This window comes from Bos indicus x Bos taurus, chromosome 8 (assembly GCF_003369695.1).
Source record: "Bos indicus x Bos taurus breed Angus x Brahman F1 hybrid chromosome 8, Bos_hybrid_MaternalHap_v2.0, whole genome shotgun sequence".
NCBI lineage: Eukaryota > Metazoa > Chordata > Mammalia > Artiodactyla > Bovidae > Bos > Bos indicus x Bos taurus.
The window spans coordinates 31,870,514-31,883,652 of NC_040083.1; the positions used below are offsets into that span (position 1 = coordinate 31,870,514).

The window sequence follows — 13,139 nt, forward strand, 5'->3', positions numbered from 1 at the left end:
GAGCAGGAAATGGCAACTTACTCCAGTATTCTTGGGCTTCCCTTGTGTCTCAGCTGGTAAAGAATCCGCTTGCAATGTGGAGACCTGGATTCAATCCCTGGGTTGGGAAGATCCCCTGGAGAAGGGAACAGCTACCCACTCCAGTATTTGGGCCTGGAGAATTCCATGTACTGTATAGTCCATGGGATCGCCAAGATTCAGACATGACTGAGCAACTTTCAGGTTTCATTAATTAACTTAATATAGCGTAAGTCTAAGGCTTTAAGTTACCGAGTGATCTTGAAAAATGTCTTCCAGGTGTCATACTATAAAACATAAGTGTTAGTCACTCAATCATGTCTGACTCTCTGTGACCCCATGGACGTAGCCCACCAGACTCCTCTGTGTGGAATTCTTCAGGCAAGAATACTGGAGTGGGTTACCATTTCCTTCTTCAGGAGATCTTCCCAACCCAGGGATCGAACCCAGGTCGCCTGCATTGCAGGCAGATTTTTACTGTCTGAGCCACCAGGGAAGCCCCTACTATAAAACATAGTTACTGTTAAATTAACATTTTTCAGAGTAATGATTCAATTTGCTTAAACGCAAATTTTTTTATCATTGTAAACATCTAGTATGTGTAATCCTAGCCTATTTGATTAGTAAACATGTACAAATGTACTTGCTTTTCTTGAGAGAATATGCTAGAGTAGAATAAAAATGTATGTTTATATTGTACCTAACACTGATAATTGAGAAGACATTCTTATGAAAAAAAAAAAATGCTAAATAAGTCTTGTTTGCCAAAGACATATCTAAAATTATGTTTACTTGAACTCTTAGAATGTCTTGGTGATTTCTATAATTAAAAAATAAAATAATATTTAGTAAACACATACTAAAATAATATAAAACTGTTGTATGTAATAAATAGTAATTTATATAAATTAGTATTTTAGTAATAGTATTACAGTAATATAATATTTAATAACATGCAATAAAATATAATCATATTATATATAATATAAATAATAAAAAGCTATTATAAAATACATTTTTGTGCATATTGGAAATATTAATTTAATTTACTTAATTTCTAAAAATTTTAAGAATACTCAATTTATATAAATGCTTATTTATTTCTAAACCAATCAGAATAGATCTTTAAATAATTTTATAATCTGATTTGCTCATATCATTGTCAGTAAGATAGTATTATGCTTACATAACATATATACACATATGTATAGCTATAGACACAATAGTTCATAGCTTAAATTTTAAATTCACTGATTCATGTGAAAAAGCTGACTCTTGTTCTTGCCTCCTCTTTATATTTTTACCAGATGCTGTGTTTTGCAGCTCTGTGTCTGTATACTCAGTCACTTCAGTCATGTCTGACTCAGTGACCCTATGGACTTTCTACAGGTAAAGCAAATTGAAATTATTGTTTCAAAATGACAGCTAAAACGTTTAGCTAAAGCATCTCCAGTGACATTTGTGAAGGAGACCTTCCAAGAATTTCTGTACCATGATGTATAATATTAAGTAGACTATAGACTATATTTTAGATGAGAGAGCAAAGAGAGTTCAGGGAGGTGTATAGGCCAAATCTACAATGATTATCTGAATAGAAATTAAAGAAAAAAAAATCCAGCCTGTTTCCAATTATGTTTGTTAGCCTCAAGTTCTATAATTATTGCATCTTCAATCCCTTAAATTTTGACTGTAAAAGAATAAAGGGATATATGCTGGTGATTGAAGAATGCTTTCTTACTAATTGGTTATCTTAGTTCATTTGCCACCAAAGAGTTTCCTTTAGCTTTTGGGAATGGTTGCTAATTCCTTGGGTATAACACCCCCTACCCACCCCCGCCGCCAATAGATTAGTGATTCAGGTTTCTTTTTGATAGATATTCCTGCAGCTGCCATTGGCTTCATTTATGTCCATATAAGGCTTATGGGGGAGGAGGGAACATTATCAGGAGCAAGAATTGTCTAATAGTGAGATACATTAAAAGGCAAAGTTACGTACATGTAGAGTTAGAGACATTGTGAAAGTGAAGAATACAGAGAATCTAATTGGAATGTACATATTTTTTCCAAAAGGTTAAAAGCAGTGGAGTTAAACAGAAGGCTCTGTAGAGTAGTGAGATGTCCTAGTGAAATAAAAGGATATTTAAAAAAGTCAAGTCACAAGGTAGATGGGACTGTCAAGTCCCATCACAGATATGGTTTACTTACTCCAAGGGAGGGTGGTAGGAGAATAAGAGAAATGTGTTTCTCTTGTGTCCACTGTAAAGACAGAGGTGTATACATTTATGGGGATGATTATTGTCCCTTGCCCATTGATATTTATTTGTGTAAAAAAGAGATGTAGTCGCTCAAAGAAAAATCATTGGGGAAGTGGATTTTTGGATTCTTGTTCCCTTTTGTACTCTGAGTCCAAGACATATGACATTTTTTCCCGTCTTTTATAACATTTGCAATTGTCCCTACCTATAGTGTTTCCCTAGGGGCTCAGATGGTAAAGAATCTGCTTGTAATGCAGGAGACTTGGGTTTGATCCCTGGGTTGGGAAGATCCCCTGGAGGAGGCAATGGCAACCCACCCTGGTATTCTTGCCTGGAGAATCCTATGGACAGAGGAACCTGGTGGGCTACAGTCCACGGGTCGTACAGAGTCGTACACAACTGAGTAACTAACATTTTCACTTTCTATCTGTAGAGTTTTTGTAGGGAGCAGACTTCCCTGGCTTGTTTCCTTCACATTGTTTAAGTTGTAAAGCCATGAGTTTACATCGTGTTGAGTTAGTTTTTTCAGCAATGAAGTCCTCATGGTATTGAGCTAGTGTGTGTGTTTCAGAGATAGGAATATTACAGTAATCTACTTAAAAATCTCTAATTTTGTTTTGTAAGCTCTTAACAAAGCTAATGCCAGTGGTGGAACACAATGATGATGAGCAGAAACACAATAGTTCTTTCAAACTAATCTATACCTATAATGGAGTCAAATTTTTCTCTTTATTGTCTGCAATCTTGAATCTCTGTTCAATACATTATTGTTTGTATTGGACAAATTGAAAGTTTTATGATTTTATCCTGTATGTGAGCTTCAGAGGTATTCTCATTTCCTTGATGATGCTTCTTCCAGGCCCACCAGCGGCTGTACGAGTGTATATAATGCAGGGAGCCCAGAAAAATATGTCCTGAAGACTAATCTGAATGGGTTACTATTTTTTTTCCTATTCTTACAGGATTCTGGAATATCTTTAATAATATCATGCAAATCTGAACGAGACCAAGGCTTAAAGTGTTTAGGTGGGCACTAAGGTGATTTACCTTTCATCACAGGAGGGAAAGTCAATAATAGCTGTTAGGGTGAACAGTTGGGAAGCGTGGGCATTTAATGGAGCCAGGAGAAAATAATGAGGAGTAATAGGGGCTAAAAGCAAACAGGGCAAACTGTAGATGAAGGAGGAATATTGGGCAAGAAAAAGAGCTGGGAAAGATACGTGTGGAGAGCTTTAAGTGAGGAAAGGGTGTGAGTTTGCTGGAGGTGAAGGAAGAACAAGAGGAGTCCAGTGGTGGTGAGAGACATAATCTTGAGTTAAATTCTGCCAAACAAAGGTAAACTACTGAATTGTCTCTGCAGTGGTGAAATATTTAATTCAGGGATTTGAAGGGTATTTGGGAGTGAATTGGAATTTCTTTTATAGCCAAGATAAACACTGGCGACCAAATCAAGCTAAAAGAGCTCGGAAAAAGTGAATTGAAATTAAATCTTTACTGTGCTGCCATCAAGTGTCTGGAACACAGGAGTCAGGGGTGGACTCACTGTGGCTTCTTCAAACTATGGAGTGTGGGTGTCCCAGAGGCCTCAGGACCTGAGTACAGGAGATAGGGGTAAAGGGGATGTTTTGGCCTGGTGAAAATTATGGCGCCTAATCATCAAAGACAAAAAACAAATAGCTTGTGCTTGCTTCAGCAACACATATACTAAAATTGGAACAATTCAGAGAAGCTTAGCATGGCCCCTGCACAAGGGTGACACATAAATTCATGAAGCGTTCCATATTTTTCAAAAGTGTATTTGATAAATCTGTAATCAGAGAGAAATGTTAATATCCTTCTCTCAGAAATTAACATGCATTTTAATAAGTCATAGTTTGACTTAAAAAAAAAAAAAAAGCTTGGGATTTTTTTCTTATTCTGGTTCCTGCAGTAGAAATACAACCACAGATCTGAATATTCTTGTGTCCTAATGGGTGTTTTTTTCCTTAGACGTCCTTGAGGAGGTGTAGAAAACCTAATGTGGGCTGATTTTATAGCTGGGATTGTTTTGTAATCAGGGAATCTCAGTCCACCAGTAAATATTTATCCCTTTGTTTGGTTAGTCTAGTGGTGGTGGGATGCACCAATATTTCAGCTAATCATGTGTAAGACAGAGAATGAGAATTTGAAGGTTGTGTTCTTGGCCTTGTCATAAGTAAACAATGAGTCTCACACAAAGGTTATCTAAATCATGTGGGGAAAAGTGGTTCTTCGTTGTAGAGCATTTTCTGGAACATAAAGTTTAGAAGAATTTCTTAACTGTTGCTATTTTTTGAGAGTACAGGGCTGAGATAAAATTCAACATTGTCAATTTATGTATATTGTTTAATATTTAAAAATTGTTTGGCAATCTGCTTATTCATTTTACCCTATTTTTTGTGATTTTCTTTACAGGAGCTTTGGTTTGTTTTCTTGTGTTTCCTTTGGGGAAGTAGTAGATGTTATTTTGGAAATAGCTATCTCAGCTGCCTTTGAATATACAAAATGCAAACATATCTGTATCTCTCTAATAAATAAAGACAATGTAAGGTTATACCTTCCCAAATAATGGACCTAACCTACTGTCTCTACCTGTACTTTGCTTATATCTAAGCGTATGTTAACAATATATTGAGTCAAAGGCCTAGATTGTAAACATTGTATTGTACTCAAATTTGTTTACTATGAAGTCTTTAAGATTAAATTTCAGCTTAAAATCCACATATACAATAGCATTTGCATAAAATAACTATAGAATAATTTTAATATTTAAATTCAGTGCGCTTTTCAGTCTTTTTGTACCATTTGCTTTCTCTGTTGTAAGTTCCTGTCACCCGTATCCAATGTCAAACCATTCATAACTACATAAGAGTCATGATTGTCTTCTGCATTCTAGTAAAGGATGGAAGAACAGAGATCTAGAGAATCTTAGAAATAGATTATATAAAAATGAGAACAGCTAGCGAATCTTAGGAAATTTCAGTGTTTTTATGGTGTCTGTCACTGTCTATCACTGACATGGAGCCATTATAGCACTCATGCTCAATACAAGGAGCACAGTCCACATACACAGTGTAATATACAGTGTAAGGAAAAAATTACAGGTTCTTCTCAGGTGACGCTAGTGGTCAAGAACCCTCCTGCCAGTGCAGGAGACAAGAGATGGGTGTTCGATCCCTGGGTCAGGAAGATCCCCTGGAGAAGGAAATGGCAACCCACTCTAGTATTCCTGCCTGGAGAATCCCATGGACATAGGAGCATGGAAGGCTACAGTCCATGAGGTTGCAAAGAGCCAGACACTACTGAAGCAACTTAGTGTGCACACACCAGGTTAAGGTCTCAGAGGTATGCTAGCCTCTGCACTCTGCCTGTAGAGGCAACTGACTATATGTGTATGTGTGTGTGTGTGTGTGTATATATATATATATATATATATATATATATAGTCCTCATTCATTTCATCCTTTCCGCCAACTACCACTCCTCTCATAACAACAGCATTCATCTCCTGGGAAGTGTGGTGAACATGATCAGGAAAGACTATTGGAGAATACCTATAACTTCTGAAACTTCCAAATAAAACATGATTATTTCAAGGAGGGTGGTTTTCAGAGATTTCACTCAGTGATTTTATGAGACCCTAATATGTACCAACCAACAGCATTGAAAAGACTCCGTGTGAACCAAGGCATCCTGATAATTTGAAACCGTTGTTAGTCAATGACGCATACATACATAGGAGTATTCCAGAGTTTTCCTTACAATCACTTAAAGGAAGAAGGGAATTCACATTGTTATTTGAGAGCCTTATAGTCAAATATGGAAGTGTAACACATTACTGTTAATCTATGAAACATATATTTATTGAACTTTTACTTTGAACCTGTGGCTGAACAAACACAGTAGAACAAGAGGAAACTGAAAATACTAATATGGGAGAACCAAAGACAGGCCTTACAAACCAGAGCAGGTTCCTTACATGGTATTGACTGTTTTTGGCTGTACTGGGTCTTACTTGAGGATTCTTCATTGTTGCATATGGGACTTTTAACCTGGAGAGGTAACTCTCCTTAATTCATGTTCTCACTGTATTGTTTTAAGTCTCCTCTGTCACTATAGCTTTTCCACTCAGATACTTTATTTTAACTGATTTTTTTTTTGGTTAGTTTAGATCTTTAAATAATTTTTCTTACAAAAGCAAGAGTATTTCTGGACTCTGTGGGAAACTGAGCACTTTTTTCTGAGGTTTTTACATGTAAAAGACAATTAGATCCTAAACTTTCCCCATCAAAATTCCAGTGTCATCTCCATTATCAAAAAATAGAATTCTGAAAGAAGTTGTTGAATTTTTTTTAACTTTTAAGTGTTATTTTTAAGCTAAAGCATTTTTTTCCTTAATAGATGCCTTCAGGATTTGTTTTTAACTTGTTCAAATTCAAACGTTTTTCTTCCTCAGGATATATCTAGAGAAGGAAGTGCTTTTGTAACTTTTTTAGCCTGTAAAACACCAAACATTTTCAAATTTTAGAACCAGAGTTTTCTTCAATTCCATGGAAGCTGATGTAAAGTACATCACCTCTAGAAGTGGAAAGGCTGGCTTTGCAACATCTGCTCCTTATTAACTCAAAGGCTGGTTATTTAAATTCTCTGCAAACCTCTCTCATCAGTTGTTAAATAGATGTAAAACTATATTGTATAGAAATAAGATTGTCTTGTATAGAGGTTTCCTGCAGGTTAAATGAGCTGATAGTAGATATAAAGCATTAATGATTCATACATGTTAGTTATTAGTTGTGGTTGCTGGCTATATTTCTATTATTTAGGATTTCTTTGAAATTTGTAATTTTTAGAATTTCTATAATCTTCTTAAATAGAATGTCTGTTACTTTCTTAATCATTCATTTATCATTGTCTTCTCATTTTAAACTTTCCTATGCATTCCAAATAAAATTACTAAATGTGTTCTCCAAAATAAAAATCTTTTTTTTTTTTTAACCTCAGACTTTCATTGCTTCCAGAGAAGATTTTAATGCCAATTCTATGCTTTAAGTTTTTCTTCTCTCACTTCTTTTCTCCCTTCACTCCCCTTTTCTTCCAATAGCCAGCTCTCATTGCATCTCTGTCTTTATTTCACGGTGTTCTTTCTTTAGTTCCCTAATCATATTTATAGAAAATTTTTTCAGAGATATGAACATCCTCAAACTTATCAAGGCATTTTCCCCTTTTCAGTAGCTTCTGTTCATAGGCCTGTTGATGTTTCTCTTTTCATTTTTGAGTTCATAATATTAGTGCAAGAATGTACTACCTGTGCATAGACATTACTATCCATGTTTGAGCAACTTCCTCCTTCTAAATTTCAGCAAGATGGTTACACTGAAGTATAAAGCTGACCTGTTGGTGCAGCCACTATGGAGAACAGTATGGGGATTCCTTAACAAACTAGGTAAAAAACTACCATACGACCCAGCAGTCCTATTAGTGGGCATATACCCTGAGAAAAACCACAGTTCTAAAAGACACATGGACCCCAGTGCAACACTATTTAAAATAGCTAGGACATGGAAGCAACCTAGATGTCCATTGACGGATAAATGGGTAATGAAGATATGGTGCGTGTATGTATGTATGTATATATATATATATATATATATATATATATATAACGGAATATTACTCAGCCATAAAAACTAATGAATTTTTCAGTTGTAGTGAGGTGGATGAACCTAGAGCTTGTTTTACAGAGTGAAGTCAGAAAGAGAAAAACAAATGTATTCATGCACATATGGAATTTAGAAAATACTATCTGTGCTATAGTTATCAGTATCCTAGTGTTCTAAAGTACTGAACCTATTTACAGAGAAGAAATGGAGATGCAGATGTAGAGAATGGACTTGTGGCTACAGTGGGGGAAACAGAGGCTGAGACAAATTGAGAAGGTAGCACTGGCATATATACACTATCATGTGTAAAACAGATAACTAGTGGGAAGCTAATATATAACACAGGGAGCTCAGCCTGGCTCTGTGATAACCTAGAGGAGTGGAATGGAGGGAGAGGGAGGCTATACATATATATATATATATGTTTGTGTGTGTGTGTATATATGTATATATATATATATGTTTGTATATATAATTATGATTGCTCTGTGTTGCTATAGAGCAGAGACCGCCACAACACTGGAAAATAATTATCCTCCAATTAAAAACAATAGAAATAAAAAGTAATTTCTTGCAAGTCAATAGGTCAATTTTGTTCAGAGTCATTTGATGCATTTTACTGGTCTGAAATCTCCTTTTCTCCTCTCTATATTTTTTAATTAAACTAGGGAGTAGGATGTAGTTTGAAATTGTCATTTCAACACTATAGTTCATGAGCCCCTCTACTCTTAGCATGTTAAGCTTAGTTTCAGCACTTTTCACAGTGCTTTCCCTAAGATATGTAAACATTCTAGGGAATAAAGAATCACTGCTTATGCCTGCTTCTTGCAGTCATGTATGTTGGCAGTCTCCAGTGTCAGTGAGATAGAGCTATTCACAAAGGTTGAAGGCAGAACTCATAGTTCTGATGAGATAAAATTACAATTTCCTTGCATTTGAGGGAAAGCCACCTATTTTTCCCCTTTAGCATCTAGTTCTCACAGCTTGGCAAAGTCATACATATTGTCCTAGTATTTTCTTATTTTCTTTTTGACAACTGTTGTTGAAGATTTACAGTTGAATGTTGTATATTAAGGGTATCAGAATATTTTCCTGTTTTATTTTTGGATGTCTGTTCTGTAGTTGGATGTGATATATGGTTGGAGGATATACTTTTAATTCATCTGCTTCAACAGCACCATTTGTTTAAATTCCTAATGAAATTGTACATGTGTTCTTTATTTTTCTCTAATTACATTAGCACAAACCTGCTAATGTAAGTAGCAGTGTGTGTAAGAGGAAATGTGGTAAGAAGCATATCAAGTCCATGTTATCTGTCAGCCCACTAATCCAAAAGTTTGCCTTTTCAACATTCCAGAGTATTACAACTTGATATTCTGCAACTAAATATTCCTAAGATAGCGGTTATATTTCCTAGAAAAAATTCTCTGACCATATCACAGGGAAGATGTTTAAATCTCCCCATTTCCATTTTCATGTTTTTCATTTTAGTTATACAACACTTCCTCCTCATTCTCTGATCAATGTTTAGCTGAGAATGTGGCTGTCCATTGGAGCCTTAACTGTTCCGGCTCTTTTATCTTGCTGGGGAAAAGTGAGTAAGTTAGAGCTAGTGGGATGTGGGAGAGAGTGATAAAGGTGTCAGGGAGGAAGACATTTTCCCCTACCATTCTGGTTATTCTGGCTGGTCTAAAACTAAATTGATATGAGATAGATTAAGAAGATAAAAATCAAATGAAAGTTTCAGTTCAGTAATTCAGTTTAGTCACTCAGTCGTGTCCGACTCTTTGCGACCCCATGAAGCGCAGCACACCAGGCCTCCCTGTCCATCAGCAGCTCTGGGAGTTCACCCAAACTCATGTCCATTGAGTCGGTGATGCCATCCAGCCATCTCATACTCTGTCGTCCCCTTCTCTCCTGCCCCCAATTCCTCCCAGCATCAGAGTCTTTTCCAATAAGTCAACTCTTCGCATGAGGTGGCCAAAGTATTGGAGTTTCAGCTTTATCATCAGTCCTTCCAAAGAAATCCCAGGGCTGATCTCCTTTAGAATGGACTGGTTAGATCTCCTTGCAGTCCAAGGAACTCTCAAGAGTCTTGTCCAACACCACAGTTCAAAAGCATCAATTCTTAGGCACTCTGCTTTCTTCACAGTCCAACTCTCACATCCATACATGACCACTGGAAAAACCATAGCCTTGACTAGATGGACCTTTGTTGGCAAATTAATGTCTCTGCTTTTGAATATGCTATCTAGGTTGGTCATAACTTTTCTTCCCAGGAGTAAGCATATTTTAATTTCATGGCTGCAATCACCATCTGCAGTGATTTTGGAGCCCTAAAAGATAAAGTCTGACACTGTTTCCACTGATTCCCCATCTATTTCCCATGAAGTGATGGGACCAGATGCCATGATCTTCGTTTTCTGAATGTTGAGCTTGAAGCCAACTTTTTCACTCTCCACTTTCACTTTCATCAAGAGGCTTTTTAGTTCCTCTTCACTTTCTGCCATAAGGGTGGTGTCATCTGTATATCTGAGGTTATTGATATTTCTCCCGGCAATCTTGATTCCAGCTTGTGTTTCTTCCAATCCAGCATTTCTCATGATGTACTCTGCATAGAAGTTAAATAAGCAGGGTGACAGTTTACAGCCTTGACATACTCCTTTTCGTATTTGGAACCAGTCTGTTGTTCCATGTCCAGTTCTAACTGTTGCTTCCTGAGCTGCATATAGGTTTACTCAAGAGGCAGGTGAGGTGGTCTGGTATTCCCATCTCTTTCAGAATTTCCCACAGTTTATTGTGATCCACACAGTCAAAGGCTTTGACATAGTCAATAAAGCAGAAATAGATGTTTTTCTCAAACTCTCATGCTTTTTTGATTTAGTTACAGGTAAATATTGGAGAGATCCAGGAAATCTGAATAACTTTTCAAAATGACTGAACCTCCTATCACATTAAGTATCATCTTCAGCTAAAGCCAAATAGGATGTTGGAGAAGTGGTTTGGGACTTCAAAGTGGGGGAAGGTACTTCACATGAATATGGAAAAGCAAATGTTTGATAAACAAATCTTTGCTGGGACATGCAGAGTTAGTGGGACCCAGAGAGAGATTTTTAACAGATTTTCTAGGTTCCTGCCTTTCTACACACCAGGGTCCTACTATAGTTACCTATGGTGGTAACTCCTTTCTTACAATAGGTTGTCTATTTACAGTCTTTTAGAAAGTTAGGGGGAAGGTTAGATTTTCTAGGTCTTTCATGTTTTGTTTGTTATCAATATGAGATAATCCACATGCCAAAGAGACATTTTGGAGTGGCAAGTTTTGCACCCCAAAAAAGATATTCTTTGTGTATATATACATGTTTGATCTCATTACTTTTCCTTACCCTTTGTTGTGGGAATCAGTCCTACAGGCTTTCAGCTTCAACCCTACAGACACATCCAACACCCTGGGCAAAGGCAGAGGAGAAATGATTAGGGCTGAGGGTCCCTGCTTGGCTGCATGCTTCCAAGCCCCTCGGCCACTGTAGCCTACTAAGCATATACTCTTTCAGGACAGAGAGATAAATTCCCATCTCATTTAAAACTCAACATTTTGGGGATATTTTGATTGTAGCAGCTCTTCTTGTAAACTATTGTAAAGTATTAATACATCCACAGAGTACCGTTAATTGGAGGAATATGGCCACAGTAAACAGTCCATCAACTTTTACGTTCTGCTTTCATAAGAGCTGACTTATGAGTACTAAAATTTCTCACAGTAAAGCTCTAATGATTTCCAGAGTTTGTGTAGCTTTCCAGGCTATTATAAGTGGAGTATCAAAAACGAGTGTGTTTCTAGTTGTGTTTTTTGTCTGTTTGTTTGTTTTAAAACAGAAGCCCCTTCACTGTTTTTTTTCTTGCAGTTGGGATGGTTGATGGGAAACCATTAAATGAAATTCACACCCTGCCAGAAGATCTCACAACAGCATGATATTATGCTTCAGGAAAAGTATAAAGGGATTAGAAAACTAAGAAAAAACTACTAACCTTTCTTCAATGGCATTTTTCATTCTCTCACAGAGCTACCATACCCAGAGGGATATTTTAAAAGCTGAATTCTCAGCCCTTTGTAATAGCATAAGCATAACTTTTTAAGACTGGCCTGACATTCTGTAACATTTTTTTTTCCTCCAGTGGAGATGTGAAGTCAATGGCAGCTTCATAGCTTTTTATTGAATGTCTTTTGAGCATGGACTACATCAGTTTCCTATGGAGCTTGACAAAGGAGAAATTTTGGCATTGAGAAGAACCTTTGGTGTTTTAGAAACAGAAAGCAACATGTATGCTTTAAAAATAGCAAATGTCTCGCCTGCCAAACCAACCCTGTGGTGCACATATTTCTGTACTACAGACCTGTCTTCTTGAAACTCAAAGAAGAGAAACCAGTGGAGTCCTTTCTGGCTAAGAGATGATTACCCTGAATCTCTGTTAAAAGAAAAACCCATGACACTCCTCTCTCAGTGAAAACTGTATGCCTCACTGATTCTCATGTTAATGCAGAGTTCTGTATCCTTGCATATAAAAGCAATATTTGAAGGCTTTGAGAAATACACTAGACCTTGCGATGAAATATAAGTATGAATGGTTATTTATTACAAGATGACAATTGATTTTACTGAGCACTATATGGTATATACTATGCTAAGCAGTGCTATGTTGTCATTAATCTTCAAGATTAGAGGATACAGAATATTAACTCTGTTTTACAAATGAGAAAACTTGAAGTTAAGTAATGGTTCCCAAGTTCCCTCAATATAACTGGTATATTTTAGCTATAGGTGCTAATTCAGGTCCGCCTAATTCCCAAATTCATGTTGTCTCCACTGTATATTTCATCTAGATAAAGCAATAACAATCATTTGGCATCTGTGATATATATGGAATAAGTATTTGCCATTCAGATGACCAAATATATACTTCTCATGTGTATTTGGTCTTCACTCACAGCCGCTGGCTCACAGCTCCTGAAACACCTGAGATTTCCTAAGTTAGAGAGTGGTAATGTAACTGAACCCAGGTTCCGTGTTCTCAGCTCATAAGCTAATAATTCAAGAGACAGGTGTCAGTTCAGTTGAGTCACTCATTCATGTCCGACCCTTTTTGAACCCACAGACTACAGTATGCCAGGCCTCCCTGTCCATCACCA

General features: G+C 36.7%; 1 non-coding gene across 1 annotated transcript; it reads left to right on the forward strand.

Annotated features, from left to right (window-relative positions):
• Nucleotides 1-3,953: 3,953 nt before the first annotated feature.
• LOC113897994 lies at nt 3,954-4,060 on the forward strand. Its single transcript, XR_003512494.1, has one exon. It is a non-coding gene; the product is annotated as a U6 spliceosomal RNA (small nuclear RNA).
• The last annotated feature ends 9,079 nt before the right edge of the window (nt 4,061-13,139 follow it).